Source organism: Cebus imitator, unplaced genomic scaffold (assembly GCF_001604975.1).
Source record: "Cebus imitator isolate Cc_AM_T3 unplaced genomic scaffold, Cebus_imitator-1.0 Scaffold170, whole genome shotgun sequence".
NCBI classification, from domain to species: domain Eukaryota; kingdom Metazoa; phylum Chordata; class Mammalia; order Primates; family Cebidae; genus Cebus; species Cebus imitator.
The window spans coordinates 3,463,039-3,475,928 of NW_016107485.1; the positions used below are offsets into that span (position 1 = coordinate 3,463,039).

The following is a 12,890-nucleotide window of genomic DNA, read 5'->3' on the forward strand; positions in this document are numbered from 1 at the left end:
AAAAAAAAAAAAAAAAAAAAAAAAAAAAAGTGACAGTTAAGTCTCATAGGCAAATAACACTTAGGAGGATTTGAAAAAGAGAAAAATAAATAAAAGGAGCCCTTAGTAATTGATCCTTAGTGTTTATCTCTGGGATAGCAGCCAGGAAAGGAATGATGCCTCAGAAGGTAAAAAGGACAGTATGATGTTAGAAAAACTTAAGAAAAGGCAGAGTTAAGAAAGCTGACTGGGCACTGTGGCTCACACCTATAATCCTAGCACTTTGGGAGTCCAAGGCAGGTGGATTATCTAAGGTCAGGAGTTCAAGACTAGCCTGGCCAACATGGTGAAACCCTGCCTCTACCAAAAATACAAAAATTAGCAGGGCATGGTGGTGTGCATTATAATCCCAGTACTCGGGAGGCTGAGGCAGGAGAATCACTTGAACTCGGGGGCAGGGGAGGTTGTGGTGAGCCAAGATTGTGCCACTTTACTCCAGCCTGGGTGAAAGAAAAGAAAAGAAGGAAAGCCATGATCCAAAGGGATGGGACAAGGGAGTTTTTTTGGAGTGATGGAACTGTTCTGATCCTGACTGTGGTACATTCATGTGTGAACATTCACAGAGCTGAAAACACACACAAAAACTCAATGTTACTGTATGTTATTTTAAAAATAAAAATTTTTAAAGAGGTAGGGGTTGTCAAAAGTATTGACTGCTGCAGGAGATGGAAAAGGATGAAACTTGAAGAGACAGTGTGGAAATTTACCCACGACGTAACTGGCAACTTTGGAGCAATCTGGCTGCAAAAGTTTACAGAATGACTGAGTAGTGAAGACATGAAGGAAGGGAAGCAGCCAGCACAGCCTGCTCTTTCAGAACTCTGGAAGTGAGAGGAAGAACAGAATGGCTTAGTGCCTCAAACATCATAGTAGAATAGAGAGATCCAGCAAATAGAGAGATCTTTCCCCATGGGTTGCTCCATTTATTCTTTCAAGGTGTTCATTTTGCACATGAACTAGTCGTTTTCTTATTGTCCTGTAAAACTAAAACTGCATAATTCAACTACTAAAACGAGTCCAGTCTACACTTTAAATTCTGCTCCTTAGTCAACTAACATTTTTTGTGTTCCCACTATGTGCCAAGCACTGTGCTAGACAGAAAAATAAGTAACAGTCCTTGGAAGAGCATATAATTTATCACAATAGCACGGTACTGGAGCAGAGATCCGCACAAAGGGCTCTAAAAGCCTTGAAATCTGAACTAAAATGTATTTTTACAACCTTTACAAAAGTTAAAGGGGCAAGAAATAAGATGTACTTCTGCAAAAATTTTTTTAATTTCTAAAAGCCAAGAATGAGCTTAATTTATTTTTTTCATTTCTTTTACCCAAATCTCATCTTGAACTTTTCTTTTTTTTAATTGAGTTTTGCTCTTGTTGCCCAGGCTGGAGGGCAATGGCACGATCTCTGTTCACTGCAACCTCTGCCTCCTGGGTTCAAGCAATTCTCCCGCTTCGGCCTCCTGAATAGCTGGGATTACAAGTGCCTGCCACCACATCTGCTAATTTTTTGTATTTTCAGTAGAGTCGGGGTTTCAACTTTGTTGGCCAGGCTGGTCTTGAACTCCTGACCTCAAGTGATCCACCCACCTCAGCCTCCCAAAGCACTAGGATTACAGGTGATTCATGCCTGGCCTAATTTAAATTCTTAAGTTAGGTAAGGACAACCTAATCATTAGTGGTATTCTCTTTTTCTATTCCTCTCTACTTTTCAGTGCCCTTTCTTCCTTTGATAATTCAGGAAGGAGGCAAAATGAAGCACGTGCAGGCTCTGAAACCAGACAGACATGAGACTAAACCTATGTCCTTGAACTGCGTAGCTATGTGCCTCCTGGAGACTCCTCTTCTCATTCATAGAATAGTTATGATACCTATCCCACAGGCTTGGTGTAAGAATTAGGGAAAAAAATGTAAAAAGGCTGGCATAGAGTAAGCATGCAATAAATGTTAGCTAATATTATTACTGCCATTTCAACAAGTGGTATTGCTCTGACTTTAAAACATTTTTAAGTACTTCCACTTGAATGAGGGAAAATTTTTTTCAACGGCATGACATTTATACGTTACCACAGAAAAGCAGCTTTGGGATTCCTATCAGAAACCACTTTGCTCAGATAATGGTGTTTGGGACAAGCACTTAATAATGGTCAAGAACTGAGAAAATATAAAAGTATTATTATTATCATCATCATCACCACGTCCCACGTAGGACAAGCCAGTCTGATTTGTGTCCTGGATATTGGTGAATGCGCCTCAATGCAAGTGGGTACTACCTACATAGCCCTCACACTGCCAGCCTACAGCAATGCCGCACGCGGTAGAGACAACGTGCTACAAGTTCCGCTCTATAAGAGGCATTTACACAACACTACCCAAAACACATCTGTAGTTTCAAAGCCAAGATCACTGATGATTCCCCAAATCAAGAGAAATCTTATACTGCTGAAATCTCCCACAGCGAAGAGAGAAGTAACCTCTATTAGTAAACTTTTCACAAAATGCTAATATGGAGGACTTCTACACACCTTCTATATATAGTTAACTTCTGGGGCGGGGGCCCACTAATGATGTTTTATTCACTGACTCTCGGCTTGTTGAAGAAATATATTTGGTTAACTTTGTATAATTTTGCTTAAATTATAATACAAATGACCAACTTGAAATTCACCTTCCTCTCTTATCTCTAGCACTGATACTAAAAAGTAATAAAACAGCCAAAAGACACAGAAGAAAGCACGAGCTTAAAGTCCAGGCTGGTAACCTGAATTCCAAGAATTCAGGATAAGCTGGTCCTTAAGGCGCTTGTCAAGAGATGACCGTTACCAGGCGTCTTTAACCCTACAGCGTGTCTCGCTGGATCGCGTATTTAGCCTCCACAGCCAAATAAACCCGGGAGTCTGGCACTGAAGGGCACCGGACAGGGGAGGGTGTAAAACACTCCCCGTGCCCCTCGTTTCCTTGTCCAGAGTCTGAGCCGCCTCCCCAAGTGGCCACACACGCAGGGCCCTGGGGAGAGGTGTGGAATGCATTCACCCGGTCATGCAGGTCCTGCACACAGGCCGGGACGCCGCGCAGGGACCCGAGGCTCCGAGGCCTGATGCCTCCCTCTGCCACCGCCAGCCAGGGGCGGAGGCGCCTCCGCGGTCGGGGAGAGTGTCCCCGCGCCGAGGACCCTCGGAGACGGGAAGCGAACTCGACTCGGCCAGGCCAGCCCACCCGGAAGCCCTCCCCCAGCTCACACCTGCCGGCGCGTGACGCCCGGAGCGGCGCGCGCGCCCGCCCATGCCTGCCCGGTCGTCCGGGGCGCCCCGGCCTGCGCGCCGGACGTCGCCCCAAGTCCCTCCCCACCCCTCGACTCAAATCTCCACGGCGCCCGCTCCCACGGAAAGCGCGCTCAGCGTCGCCAGCCGCACCGGCCCCGCGCGCGCTCACGCCCCCTCCCCGGCCCGCTCCCCACCCCGCGCGCGCTCCTTCGCGAGGACACGCACACGCCGCGCCTCCGCTCGCCGCCCCGGGCCGCGCTGCGCGCGCCCGCGGGCGCCCCCGCCGACCCCCGGCCACCCCACTCCGACCCCGCGGGGCGCGGGGGAGGGGAAGGACGGCGCGACCGCCGCACCTCACTCACCGCCGAGCCGTGCCGGCTCCGAGTGTGCGGCGTTCAGCTGCGAGGCGAGGCGCGCAGTCCCCGCTTCTCCTCAGGCTATGGAAGCGACGTCCTAGGGGAACTGAGGGTCGCGGGGGTCACTCCCTCCCGTTTCGCCTCGCAGAAGCACGGGGACCCCAGAAACTAAAAACAAAATAAACAAACTTTCCCCTCCGCATCCCTCCCCCAAAACCACAACACAAACACTCGGGGGCCCGCCCAGAGCCCCACTCCATTGGCCGCAAGGAGGATGCTTCTGGCTCTCACTGGCTGATTTTTGTGTCCATCAAACTCTTGGTCCGCCCCTCCAATTCCTCGTTGCTGCTTTCGCCCCTCATTGGTTAAGTGCTTCCCGTTTAACGAGTTAGGATTGGCTGAGCTGCCTGCGCCAATCATGCGGGGACACACCCCCTCAGCATCCCAGAGGCCGCTTCCTCGGTGGAGGACCCGGAGAGACTCAGGGGAAACTAGAGCATGATGGCGGCCGAGCTCGCTTGGCGCAACCATCGTCTTTTTTTTCTTTTTCGCTCATTGGTGCCTCGCCTCGGCGCTGTTTCCCTAAGCTCCTGTCTTCATCCAGTACTGCCCTATAACGGAATCTATACGTGCCGGCTCCTTGATTTATCTGCTCCGAAGTGCTGAGTGTGGGCTGGTTGTGCGTCATTGGGCTGTCAGGATGCCACTCCCAAGTCAAATCTTCAAGCTATTGGTGGAACAGCGAAAAAGCCCGTCCAGCAACAAGGGCTAATACCATTGGTTTGACTCCACTGTGTTAGTTCCTGGCCCCTTATTGGATAAATAGGTGCGTCAGATCCGGATTCGCTGTGCTACGGTTGTTTACTGGGGATTTGGGGTCAACTCTGGTTGTTTGGACAGTAGTTGACGTTAATAGTGACTCCCATTTATTGTATGCCTATTTTGTGCTAAGTACTGGGCTTCGTTCTTCACAGACATTATCTGGTTAAACCTGTGATTAATGCAGTATTCAATTTTTACAGATGGTAAATTAAGTCTGGCAAGAGCTTGGAAAACTTGCCCAAGGTCATCCAGACAGAAAGTAGTTGGTGGGCTTTGCATCTGGTCCTGGGTCAAACTCCAAAGACTTCACTGTTTTTATCATGCTTTAGTGCCTCCCCCTACTCCTAGACAATGCACTTGTCAGCCAACCCAGCATCTTAAAAACGTTTCATTTGGAACTCAAAGTCTCCGTTTCTGGAAGTGACTTTTTGGGAACTATGGAGAGGTTGTCATTGCCTCCACCACATCCTCTTTCCCAGGACCCATTCTTCTCCCCTTTAAGTTAAGATGGCCATTCCTGCCATCTTTTTATGTGAAGCCTACTCCCCAACTCGCAACCCCTGACCAAACATATCCAACTAATTCTTTGCAGACAGTCCTCAAGAGCTGGAAAACTAGGAGAAATCAAGTCTAAAAAGAGATACAGAATAAATCGTCTTAGAAATGAATCATTTATTGCTTGCAAAGAGAACAGCCCTTCAACTCCTGGAAGTCTTCCAGATAATTGATGCCGAGCAAGACGTGTGCTGCTGGCTGGTGGCCACTGGGTTCTTTCTCTGTAGCAGCTTTCATCGAAGTGAATCCAACATTTCAGCCAGAGGAGGGCAGGATGCTTAGGACCCACTGCCAGAGTGCCAGCCTTGAGCCTTTGGGACTGCAGTGATCTCCAGGAGCACAACGCTGGACTTCAGCCCACATTCCATCTCGAGTAATTAACATTTTACCGTCCCAAATCCTCATCCCTTGTAGCTTCAGTGGGATCACCGCCCTTGTTTCACTTCCTGATCCAAGCTGTTGTGTAACCTCCTTGGCACTGCTTTAATAATAAAACCACCACTGTAACACAGTAACAATGCTCAACACTTAGAGCCTTTCAGCAAATGAAGCCAAGTTATTTCACAAACGTCAATTAAGAGTAGGTGGCATGTATTCTTAGGGCAAGAAGGACAGAAGAAACATCGTGCATCAGATTCTAATACAGGTTGTAACAATGTGAATCCTTACAATTCTGTGCACATATCCCATATTGGCCTTCTAAGATGGGGATTCCAAACTCATTTTCACAATGAGAAACATTCAGAATCCAAACCCTTCTTAACCTTCAAAGTCGGTCGCTTGGACCCCTATTCTCGCCCCTAAGTTGGTGCTTGATTTTCTAGGTAATTGTTGGATACATCCCAGTTGTAAGTTCCTTGAAGCAGATGGTTTCTTTTTCATCTTTGTGTCCTTCACATTGTTCTGATTGTAAAAGGCCCTCAAATAAATATTTAGTAAACGTTTAGGGAGCATGTCAGGCACAAGTTACAAAGGCTACACGCATGAGTAATACACTGTCTCTTCCATCAAGGACCTGTCTAGCGGGGGTGTCCAACAGATAAGCAGATAACCATGGTGCATGCTGTGAGAAGGTGCCCTGGTAGCACATGGGAGGGACAGAAATGGCTTCTTGGAAGACGTGACATCTACAAGGAGAACTAAAGGATGAGTTATGGTTAGCTAGGCAAGAGACTGGTGATATGCCGTGACCTACAACATTTGTTATCTGGTGGCAGGGAGCAGAATGGGAACATCCAGAGGTGGCCAAAGCCTGTTCTTCTTAGAATCTTTGTCCTTAAAGGCCTCAGCTGTGTGTCCACTCCACCTCATTGTGCTTTCCCTCCCTGAGACAAAGCAAATGGCTGAAACCATCTCGTGTTTGCCCACTTGAGAATAGGGAAATAATTTCCAAATTAAGATGGCTGTTTTCTGATCATAAAAGTAACATTGAGGCCAGGCACCTTGGTTCACGCTTGTAATCCTAGCACTTTGAGAGGCCAAGGTGGGAGGATTGCTTGAGGCCAGGAGTTTGAGACCAGCTTGGGCAATATAGGCAGAGCCCATCTCTACAAAAAGAAAGAAAAAGGGGCCAGGCACAGTGGCTCACGCCTGTAATCCCAGCACTTTGGGAGGCCAAGGCGGGCAGATCACATGAGGTCAAGAGTTTGAGACCAGCCTGGCCAACAAGGTGAAACCCCTTCTCTACTAAAAATATTAAAAAATTAGCCAGGCATGGTGTTGGGTGCCTGTAATCCCGGCTACTTGGGAGGCTGAGGTAGGAGAAGTGCTTAAACCCAGGAGACGAAGGTTGCAGTGAGCCGATATGGTGCCACTGCACTCCAGCCTGGGTAACAGAGTGAGACTCAGTCTCAAAAAAGAAAAGAAAAGAAAAAAGCAATAGTTGGAGACCCATATAGTCCTAGCTACTTCAGAGGCTGAGGTGGGAGGACTGCTTGAGCCTGGGAGTTCAAGGCAGCAGTGAGCTATGACCATACCACTGCACTCTAGCTTGGCAACAGGGCAAGACCCTGTCTCCAAAAAAAGTAACATTGAGTAAATATGACATTAACTCAATATAATATTCTATATTTCATGCAATATAGAAAGTTATAAAGTAAAAGCTTCCCATAGCCTATTATATCCAGACATCGTTAAGGAGACTATCTTCCCAGACTCTTTTATGAGTAGACCCACAAATGGATTTCTTCCAACAAACAGTGGGATGTGGTTTAGGGTCTTTTCCGGGCTCTGAGAGCTCTCATCACCCAGAGCTGCAGCTTCGGATGGAACCTCTCCCGCTTTCTATACTTATAGGAAAGAAGCCAATCTGTCAATCAAATATTTATTGCAGAGAAGGTCGGTTTCAATTCCTGTCATGGCCAATGACAGGACTTTTGAGACTTGCTCAGCCTGGTATAAACGTTGAGCCAATGAATGGGGTGAGGGCGTCTGTACCGGAGGGCTTACAGGCATGCTTCAGAGCCTGTGGAATCAACTCAGACCCTGAAAAGGCAGCCCCGGTCAGAGAATGCTATGCCAGGGTGCTCGCTGATGCTCTCTCTCATTTCCGCTCTGCATGCTACTTGGGGAAAATATTTTCCTGTTTGTTTGTTCCAACCCACCCAGCTATCAGAGTAAAAAGACTCGTTAAGCCCTGCACACTTGTATGTGGGCCAAGTGCACTATGTTCTTGGAGCACTGTGCTATTCTTAGCGCTCTATATGTGGTGTTCTATACAGTTGGCTTTTTGCTGGAGGGGAAGGCAGATTTCATGAGTGATAGCTGCCTTGGCTGGCTACCAAAAGTGCTCTGAGCCATCTCAAGCAACAGGCCTGCCTTTTTTTCCCTTGAGAGATTGTGTTGTGATCCCTGCTCTTGGCTTGGACAAATTCCAAGGCAATGGGAATTTTTTGTGAACAATTCTGCAATAAACCACAAGCTAGGGGGAAGGGGACAGCAAGCTGGATCTGCTCCAGCTCTTATTTCTGTGGCACAGGGGAACTCCTTCCGCCCTTTGCACTGGCCCCTTACTGCTATGAAGAATTTGGAAGTGTTCGTTAAGCGTTCTACAATTCTTGAAGCTTATAACAATGGGAAGATCCCTGTAAAGAAATCTGATCCAAAAGACAAGGGGACAGCTGAGAGCTGATACTTCTCGCTTGGGCAGTGGGTGTAGCCATTGCCAAAGATCAAGAGCAATGAGGGAGAGAAACTCTCTAGAGAGTGCTGATTACAGAGGACATGCTTATAAGCATTTATTGCATGTCTGGGAGCATTTACTGTGCAATACATCCCTTGCGTCTGTCTCACCCTCTAAATCACCTCTCACTTTTTATGACCACACTTCCTGAGAAGCTACTTAACTTAAGCAGCAAACACTGGACCCCCTCCTGTGTGCTGCCCAATGCTAGACACACAGGAGGAGGCTCAAAAGACAACCAGGATTGTAGTTGTTAATGATAACTACCTGTTGGTGGACACTTGCTGTGTGTCAGACACTATACTGAGGGCTTTACAAGGATCGTAGCTGTTAACCTTCACAACAACCATTGTTACCCACATTTCCTAGGTAGGAAAATGGAGGCACTGAAGGGCTAACTAACCCACCATTGAACCTAGGCAGTCTGACTCCATTGAGTAAGCCCACACTGCTACATTGCCCCGGCAATGTCTAACTTGAGAATCCCACATGCAGCTGGGGAGACAACCAGCCCTCAACCAGCAGTTGCCCTCATAGCCTTTAGTATCTCAATCCCAACCTCTTTACCCCTATAAACTCACAGAAAGAAGTACACCTCTTCCTGGCTAAATTACTGCCTCTGGTGGTCCTTCCTCCCCGTCCCAGTCGAGATCTGGGTTTCCTCCCACTCCCTTCAAATAGCTTCCTTTCTTCTCTTTTCTATTATCTTAGCTTCTTGGCTTCTTCAATGACCTGTGGCCATCTCCACCTCCAGGAATGCTCTCTCGTTCTGTCTCTGAACCTGGCTTCTAGCCCTAACTCTACTGAAATTCATTTCTCTAAGCTCATCTATAACCTTTTTGTGGCCAAGATGCAAGAGACTTTCTCAGTCCTTGTTTCCATGGCTTCACCAATACATTTTACTCTGAGAATCTTTTGCTTCCCCAAATAGCCAGCTTTCCTCCTACCTCTACAACTGTTCATGCTCTTTTCCCTACCATCTCTCTCTAAGCTCCTTCAAAGGAGTCTGTCTGCGCTTCTCTCCTTATGTTGTCTTCTGGGGGCGTGCGATGCTCGCGGGACTTAGTGAGCTCAGCTGGGTCATTATCCTACTTTCACCTCTAAGATTACAAATTCCATCTTTCCATCTCCAGCCTTCATTCTGCAGCTCGTTTGCTGCATGACTTTTTGCAAGTCACATAAACTAAGCTTCAGTTTCCTCATTTCTAAAACGAGTATACTGAATCAGATTTTTTATTCTCCACCTAAGATAATGATAAAACCCAACATTTTAAACCACATACCAGCCCAGACATAGTGGTTCACGCCTGTAATCCCAGCACTTTGGTAGACAGAGGTGTCTGACCTCACTTGAGGTCAGAGGTTCAAGACCAGGCAGGCCAACATGGTGAAACCTTGTCTCTACTAAAAATACAAAAATTAGCCACATGCACCTGTTATCCCAGCTACTTGGGAGGCTGAGGCAGGAGAATTGCTTCAACTCGGGAGGTAGAGATTACAGTGAGTTGAGACCATGCCACTGTATTCCAGCCTAGGCAATAGAGGGAGACTCCGTCTCAAAGAAAAAGCCACATACTATGGCAGGCAGGACTAAGTGCAAAGGAAAGCATGGGCTTCTGTGTTCACAGGCTGCACGCCCATGAAGCTGGCTCTAGTACCAGCCTCTGCTCCAAGCACTGTATATGTATGAGCTTATTCAATCCTCATAGTAACCTTCTGAAGTAGAAACAGGTGGAGAAAGTAAGGCAGAGATAGGTTAAGCAGTTGCCCAAGGTCGGTTTTTAACTAGTACAGCTGAGAAAAATAACACTTGCCTGTTGTGGCTGTTGTGAGACTCACAGGTGCAGGTGGCCAAGGAATGCTGGTTCCCGCCCAGGGCCCCTGACCCAGGCTATGCACGTTCTCCTGCTAAGATTTAGTCCATGCAGCTTCTGCTGCCTGCGATGCCCCCTCTTCCTCTGCCTGTCCCTAAGCCTACACCTTCTTCAAAGCTCAGTTGAAGCCCCTCCTCCTCCCTTGAGGGGCTTCTGCAGCCAAGGCAGGTCCACGTCTCTCCTCCCCTGGCAGATTTCCGGAGCACCCTTGAGGTGAATTCAGCACGACCCCCACCTAGTGAGCACTCCCTGGCCTTTGCCTGCTCCAGGCTCAGTCATAACCAATCCTACAAGGCCAGAGGGAAAACGTCTTTCTCCATATCCTTGGAGCAGCTTGCTGTAGACTGCCTCACCCGCCAGACAGGAAGGCTTTGTGGACAAAACCTATATTTGAGTGTCTGAGTCTTCACTGTGTCCCTGATGGTTGTGATTCTCATAATTCTCCTAAAAGAGTTCTGTCCAGGCTCTGGACCTTTCCCTGGAATGCCTTGCCTCATTCTCCCCTCCTTCATGTGTCAGCTCAGAGATTACTTCTTCCTCCAGGAAGCCTTCCCTGATCTTCACCCTCAGGTTAAGTGCCTCCTCTGGGCTTCTATACCCACTGTGCTTTCCCATCACAACACTTGCCTCCCGGTGTCAATCTTCCTAACCATGTTCTAAACATCTTGAAGGCAGAGGCCAGGTCTGTCTCATCACAGTGCCTGGAACATAGTAGGTTCTCAATAAGTTTTTTTCAACAAATGAATGAAGGAATGAATGAATGAATGAAACAATTAAATGCTGGGCAGGTGCAGTGGCTCACACTTGTAAGCCCAGCTACTTAGGAGGCTGAGGTGGGAGGATTGCTTGAGCCCAGGAGTCAGAGACCAGCCTGGGCAAAATAGCAAGACCCTATCCCTAATTTTTTTTTAAATTAGCTGGACAGGGTGGTGTGTGCCTATAGTCCCACCTACTTGGGAGGCTGAGGTGGGAGGATCACTTCAGCCCAGGAATTTGAGATTGCAGTTTGTTATGATTGCATCATTGCCCTACAACCTGGCAATAGAGACCTCATCTCTTAAAAAACAAGTTGGTGAAAACTCTGGGCTCTGTAGGCACCTCAGAACAGGGCTGGGCACCTGATGGGTGCTTATGGAAATTTATGAAATGGGTGAGAACAGCTCCAGAATTTCTGTTCAGAAGAAGGCTTAGTGGCAGCAGTCTGGTTGAAGGAGTGAGACTAGGGAATTCCTCTTTACAGAACAATGACAAAGTAAACATGAGAGCTGAGAGTCCGTGTTGGGAGTGGAGGCATAGAGAAGGGAGAGGTGTCCCAGGCCGGATGTCAGCAAGCCCAGGGTTGAGGACCAAGTCCAGCCCACTGCCTGGCACGGCCTGTGAACTAAGAGTTGTTTTTCCTTTTTTTTTTTTTTTTTAGGTGGAGTTTCACTCTGTTGCCCAGGCTGGAGTGCGATGGCGTGATCTCAGCTCACTGCAACCTCCACCTCCCAGGTTCAGGCAATTCTCCTGCCTCAGCCTCCCGAGTAGCTGGGATTACAGGAATGTGCCATCACACCGGCTAATTTTTGTATTTTTAGTAGAGGCGGGGTTTCACCACATTGGCCAAGCTGGTCTCGAACTCCTGACTTCAGGTGATCCGCCCACCTCGGCCTCCTGAACTGCTGGATCACAGGCATGAGCCACCAGGCCTGGCCGGTTTTTGCATTTTAAAAGAATATTACTACTTTGTGATCATGGAAATTATGAGATTCATATTTCAGTATTGATAAGGTTTCACTGGGACATAGCCACGCCCACTTGTTTCTGTACTGTCTAGGGGTGCCTCAGTAGCTGCCACAGACACCAAATGTCTGCAAAGCCTACAATATTCACTTTTCCGCCCGTTAAAGAAGGAGCTTGCAGATTCCTGCCTTGGCCATCTAGCTGACCCAGGGGAAGAAGGATGCATGCTGCCAGCCAGCCACAAGGTGTCAGCCTTTCACCATGGTGCTGCCAGCGGCTTGGGATTCTCTCCAAGTTCTACAACGCGTTCTCTCCAGGGCCACCTGCGCAGGACCAGGACTACGGCCCCCCCAGACCCCATTCCACCAGGCTGTAGTTACTAGTGTGAAGGCCAGAAGACAGCAGGGTGGGTGTGGAGTCTACATGAGGAGTGCAGGACTGGCTTGGGAAACCCAGTGGCTTGGAGGATTGGCAGGCTTCTCTGGACATGCTCTGCTTCTTTGATTTAGGTTTTATTTGTATTTTGTATACAAAAGAGTCTCCAAACAAACTAAAATTGTTTATGTCACCACAAACTATCAATCCAGAAAGGTTGTGGGACTTTTGCACAATCACATAAGGCCGCAGCCTTCTAAGGATGAGCCTGCATGAGGGGAACACAGGTCCCTGCCAAGCAGGATGGCTCAGAAATGGCATCTCTGGCAGGTTTTCTCTCCCTTTATGTCAAAACCTGGTCCTTGGTTCAGTGCATGCCTGTAATCCCAACACTTTGGGAGGCTGAGGCAGAAGGATCACTTGAAGCCAGGAGTTCAAGACTATCTTGGGCAACATAGTGAGATCCCATCTCTATAAAAACTTTTTAAAACTAGAGGCCGGGCACAATGGCTCACGCCTGTAATCCCAGCACATTGGGAGGCTGAGGCGGGAGGATCACGAGGTCAAGAGATCAAGACCAGGCTGGGCGCGGTGGCTTAAGCCTGTAATCCCAGCACTGTGGGAGGCCGAGGCGGGTGGACCACGAGGTCAAGAGATCGAGACCATCCTGGTCAACATGGTGAAACCCCGTCTCTACTAAAAAT

General features: G+C 48.1%; 1 protein-coding gene across 5 annotated transcripts in view; it reads right to left on the bottom strand.

The window, feature by feature from the left end:
• TNRC6B (trinucleotide repeat containing adaptor 6B) overlaps positions 1 to 4,341 on the bottom strand; it is a 266,719-nt gene extending 262,378 nt beyond the window's left edge. For 2 of the 5 annotated variants that reach the window (XM_017544738.2, XM_037744368.1), the window contains exon 1: positions 3,664 to 4,341. The gene's annotated coding sequence lies outside the window, so the exon portion shown is untranslated. Of the gene's footprint in view, positions 1 to 3,654 lie in introns of all 5 variants that reach the window. The other 3 variants (XM_017544739.2, XM_037744369.1, XM_037744370.1) reach the window with 3 other exon arrangements.
• Between the last annotated feature and the right edge of the window lie 8,549 nt (positions 4,342 to 12,890).